The following is a 6,008-nucleotide window of genomic DNA, read 5'->3' on the forward strand; positions in this document are numbered from 1 at the left end:
ATTAAGTCTTTGTTATAGCTGCAGGATAAAATAGGTGCTGTTTCTGGCCTTAATGCTGGAAGTGCTTCCTTGCAAAAGCAGACTGAGATACATTCCACAGCACTGAGCCTGTATCTTATACTTAAAGGTGTCTCTAGCATTTATTGTCTGACTGAATACTAATAGAAACAAAGGTGTTTCAAGCAAGAGACAAAAAGCAGGCTGAACAACAGTTTAGAAGTCTGTAGCTGTAGAGGTGGGAAAAGTTTTAGTTTTAAGCATTTTACTGTATCTGCCCTGTTAACTACCCTCAAAATGAAGGTTAAAGTTACCAGCACATTGAATTTTACTACAAGTATTTCCTCTGATGTGCAAGTATAACTAGCCAAGTAATTTCTCTAGGCCACTAAAGGCTTCATTTAATGTACTGTTGCACATAAACCCAGTGGAAATGGCAGTGGTAGTGAAAGGTGTGAGAACAAATAGTTCAGAATGATGCTTTGCAGCTAGTTGAAAAGAACTGATCTGTAGTAGGTGTCTTGATTCTGTAGGAAGCCTTGTTTTTTATTCCAAAGGTAGGTTCAAGTTCCTGAGAAACCCGTGGAGAATGATTCATGCATTGCATTTCATGCTTCTTAGAATCAAAAAGGGAAGAAGACTTGGTTATGGTAGTACAAACTGTAAAAAAGGCTTCATTAGAGACAAAGCCCTTTCTTAGGGTTAAGATGGCTCTTGTTAAACAAATTTGGAGAGAAAACTAAAGTTCTTTGGTAAGATGCTTCAAGTAGGTCCCAGAACTGCAGTTCTACATCAGCGTTACTACTGAGGTTTCTGAGGGTGAGGGTGAGGAAAGACTCTGGAGGAAAGCAAAGTATGCTCCAGCTTGTCTTTTGTAATGTAAATTCATTTTAAAGAGGATGAGATTCGCCCAAGTGTTGTGTGGTATACTTAGTGGAGAAGACATCGGGTAAGTAAAAAATAATGAGCAGAGAGGCTTAGTTTCTCCTTGGTACTTTTTTTTTTTTGTATATTTGCCTATGAAAGGCAGATTCTTTCAGTTTTCTTGGAGAACTTGCAGTAGACAAACACAAACTGAGCGCAGCCTTCTGTTGTTCATAGTCACAGAATGTTGAAGTGGGTTTATAAGCTGACGAAGCAGCTATTTAAGTGTATTGGCATTTTTAAGTCTTGTGAAGCCATATTCATAAGACTTGGGAAAAATGTAGTTAAGTATTTCTTAGTTCTTTAACTGTAACCATTTTGAAATTAATCTTTTTTTTTCATGAAGGTAGTTTTAAAACTACTGATTGATTCAGGTGATTTGTAAATACAACTTGTGCTTGAACTCTTTCTTGAAACTGATGGGTTTTATTTCCACACTGAATTCTTGTCTCTGGACCTACTATTAACTGGTGAAAAATGTGGCTTTGTAGAAAAGTTAAAAAAACACCCCCACCCCCAAAAAAACCCCCTCCTTTTACTTTTAAAGGAAGGTCTCAGTTGCCCCTTTGAGGTGATTCAGTGGGTGGTTGGTATAGTTTAGGGTGTACCCATATCACTCCCATGGCCATTTTATGTAAGAAAAGCCCAAATGTTTGGACTAAGTGTCCCACTACAGCTCATTAAGGATCTTACCCTGTAAAATTCATCCTGCACAGTCTTAGGGCCTTCTCTGAAATCAAAAAGAAGTAGGTATTTCTGGGCTGAATTGAATACAATCAATCAGTAAATTAAACATCTTTGATAGTGGTGATGCCACTAAAAGAATAACACTATTTTTGGAGTTGCTGTTCTCTAGAGAATTGATTAGGGAGGAAGTTTTTTTCCAACCTTACCCTCAGGGAACACCCTGTGAGGTGAAACAATGGCAAAAGGCAAGAGCAGCTTTTGCTCTCAGTGTAATGTGACTCTTGATTTTTCCACCAAATGTACAGGGTTTTACCATAGTGGGAAGAAACTGGGATTTACCACTATTTTGACTAGTTACTTTTTGAGATCTGCTGAGTTTTTTGCTGCTAGGCTTCTTCAATAACAGGTCAGAAGATCCTGTTCACTGATGGGAAAATTTCACCATGGCTGTTGGGCATTCTTTGCAGTGGCTTTGAGGTGTGATAGTGTTCTAAAAAGCAATTACATGAAAACGTAACTTTGCAAGTCAGCTCCCTTTCTCTCTCTCTCAATTTCCTAATATCAATAAGAATTTCTGCTTTATCCTTCATATTAACTTGGCTGAGTTCACACTACAGTTTAAATGGAACAATCTGGCTTTCACTCCTTTGGGTTGATATAATTATTTATCCCAGGTTATTATGGCTGTGGATGCCCCTCAGGGGTGCACTGGGCTTGCAGCTGTGTTGTCCATGGACCTAATTTGTCATGCAATTTTACTAGGCATGATGATAGGAAGGAAGGAACCTAGATTAATTCTGCAAGAGCGTGGCCCCCACCTTGAGTCCTGTGTGTAGTTTTGGGCACCACAGTATTAAAAAGCTATTAGAGAGTGTCCAAAGGAGGGCCATGAGAGTGGTGAAGGAAGAGAAGCCATATGAAGAGTGGCTGAGGTCACTTGGTCTGTTCAGCCTGGAGGAGACTGAGGGGAAACCTCACTGCAGTCTATAACTTCCTCATGAGTGGAAGCAGAGGGGCAAGGACTGATCTCTTTACTCTTGTGACTAGTGATGGGTTTCAAGGAAACAGCTGAGGAAGCTGCATCGTGAGGTTTAGGTTGGACATCAGGAAAAGTTCTTCACCTAGAGGGTGATTGGGTGCTGGAACAGGCTCCTCAGGGAAATGGTCATAGCACCAAGCATGTCTGAGTTCTAGAAGCATTTGAACAATGCTCTCAGGCACATGGTGTGACTCTTGGAGTGTCCTTCGCAGGGCCAGGAGTTGGACTCGATCCCGATGGGTCCCTTCCAACCCAGTATATTCTATGAAAAATCTGTAGGACTGGGAAATGAAGAATGCAGTCTCTGACTTGTAATAGGAAATGAGAAAGCAAATAAATTCATTCCCAGGATGAAGAAAGATGATTGTCCTTAGCCCCAGTGCCAGCACCTCTGAGCCTATGTATTCTGCTTTACAACTGCACTGCTGTGGGTTCCTGAGGTTCAGTTGATAAGTTAAATCACACTGAATCTGCTTGATGCCTCAAGATACCAGTTTGTCTTCTCCACAGACCACATCAGCAAGTCATCACAGCTTTCCAGGGTTAGTAAAATCACAAGTCCAGCAGACAACAGAACCTGCTGCTGTTTCTCCACCACAGTTCAACTATCCTCGTGCACTAACAGCCAGTGCAGGGAGGCGCCTGCAGCTGCCAGGCAGCACAGCCCTGCATTCTTTCAGTGCCTTACAGAAAAGCAGGTAGGTAGAGGAAACACTGTTTGCTGTGCCTTAGGAAGACAATAAGGCTTTTAAGAATTCAAATCCTTCCTTGAGAGATTCTTGAGGCAGCCTTGGGTGAGTTCCCTTAACAGTCAGGCAGGATTGTCTCTGATGCCAGCCTGGGTCTGCGTGAAGCAGCAAATGGAACATTTCACTGGAGATGAATAGATGGCCATAATGGCTCTGGACTGAAATAAAATACAGCATACACTCATAGGCTCCTGCCAGGAAGCAAAAAGGAGCTTCTGTACTTGGTACCCAGGCAACGAAGCTGATCCCTAGCAAACAGGCTACTTGTTTTTTCTGAATGCAAGATTCACTTTTTATGGATTTCATTTTCAAAGTATGCAGATCTTCTATTGTCTCAGGATTAAGTGCTATTTTATTATAATTGTATTATAATGTGCAAATATGATATGATTTGTACTTCACAGTCTCTTTGAATAGGGATTAGCCAATAAAGTCTGACTGCAGTCTAGTCTGCCTTTCATGAATGAGCCCTGCCTTAGGAGAAAGCATCCTGACCAGGAGCCGGGCTGAGACATGAATGGGTGTAGCACTGAAGTGCTTGTCTGAGGAATGGTGCTAGAAAAGGCAGGAGAGCAAGTTGAGGAGATTGGGTTTGTTACATGTCATAGGCAATTCCGGCAGAGCCAGGAACAGCATGCAGCACTTGAATTCCACCCCAGTATATTGGACTAAATATCTTCTCAGAAAGCCTTACAAATGTTGCCTCTGCTGCCAGTCCTAAGAAATGTTACTTTTATTCACTGTTCCCTTCTTATGGAAAAAAAATACAACTTGGCAATCAGCCATCCCTCCTAATTTTCAAAGCCTACAACTTTCAAGGTCCTGTAAAGTCAGCTCTAAAAAGCTCTGTGAGGGCATCCATGAGAAGCTCCCAGCTGCCACCAAGTCGGAAATACATCAGAGTCAAAAGGCACAGCCTTGAACAGAGTTGAAATGCTACCAGTTGCCTGTGTCCTGCCTTGAGACAGAGCTCTCCCCACCTAGGAGGACACTCAGCCTCTGTCTGGGCAGAGAAAAAGCACTGCCTGCAATCATCTCAAACATTTGTTGACCTCTGCTCTGGTGTTTGCCATCTGGAAGCTCTCAGTTTCCTCTGCATGTGTTTTTTTCTCCCTGTCACTGCAGTTCCTCCTAGAAGCAGCTGCTATGCTGTATTTATCTTGACTCTGTGTACTGAATGAAAGGGTATAGCAGCTTCTGTGTTAAAATCCCAAATCTTCCATCCTAAATAATCCCACTAAGGCCATGCTCTTGCTGTACCTCACTGAAGCATGATACACTGGAAGTCAGCTGAGAATGAACTTATTGAAAAAGTAAATAAAGAGAACAACGAATGGAAAGGAGGAAGGAAGCCTGCTGTAATTACCCAACACAAGGAATATTAAATAATACAATCATTTCCTCAGGAAGAGATTATAGAGGATTGTGTGTAATGTCTCAAGTCTGAAGGGCTTAAAAATTCACCTTAGAATGAAAGTCTAATTAGAAGGCTACAGCTGTAAAGACAAATAGTTATTTCTCAAATCCCTCAGTAGAGTTGTTTGGAAAAATACTGGTTTCTCTTTAGGAATAAAATTAATCAAACTATTCATTTACATTAAATTACATTTTGGATGAAAGCTCAAGGCTCAGACTTCAAGTTTTTTAAATTCTCTTTGAGGTCTTCTCATTCCAGTCTGAAAGTGTGAACAACCTAGAGTAAAATGGATGTTTTTCCTAATATCTTAATTTATTTTTGTTTATGACCTGTCCCAACTGATATTTTTTATATATATACTTGATTAACTTTTTATATATTTTTGCTAGGTTTAATTATAATTATGCAGGCTTTTATAAAATATTACATAAATAAATATTTGTACACCTGCCAAAGTACTGAGTAACTGACTGGTAACGATGTTTTATAAGGAGCCAGTGAATGTCATGGTTATGATCCTTTCTACTGTTCAATTTAACCAAAAGAAGACAAAACAAGAACTATTAAATTATACCTAAGCAGCAGTTTCCCTGGCTGCATATTTCAGCTGTGTTATATGTGAAACCACAGTTCGTCACAATTCGTGTTCTCACTTCCCAAGAAAGTAAACACAAAAAGAGGAAGCGATGGAAGAGAAAGACAAAACCAGAGACACTATAAATAGCAGCTGTACAAATGCCCCTGTTGTGTAAGTCGCTGGTTCTCACTGTGCATCTTCAGAGCCTTGCTCTGCCGTGGCCCCTCTAGGCCACAATGGGTTGATGTTCAGCACCAGAGCCAGGTGGCAACATGGCAGCATGGATCTTCCAGGGAAGGGGCTTCCCAATCTCCAGCTCACCCCTACCTTTGGCATAACAAGTAGGTTCACCTTACCTTGAGGACCTTACATTCTTCTTCTGTCAAGTCTTGGACTCCTCATGTTGAGTCTAAGTCATCTCTGAACAGTGAAATATGCCAGAGATCTTGGCAGGGATTTGACCAAATCTATAAGGTAAATACTTTCTGTTCTCACTGAATATTTTGCTCTAGGAATAACCTTAGGTCCAGTGTACTTGTGCTTCGTGAATTGAGTGGTAGAACAGTGTTAACCCAGCATCATGCATCTGTTGAACAACCTTTGTTTTGGAAAGCTGCT

The sequence above is a fragment of the Corapipo altera genome, unplaced genomic scaffold, assembly GCF_003945725.1.
Source record: "Corapipo altera isolate COAL_440 unplaced genomic scaffold, ASM394572v1 23b, whole genome shotgun sequence".
Taxonomy (NCBI): domain Eukaryota; kingdom Metazoa; phylum Chordata; class Aves; order Passeriformes; family Pipridae; genus Corapipo; species Corapipo altera.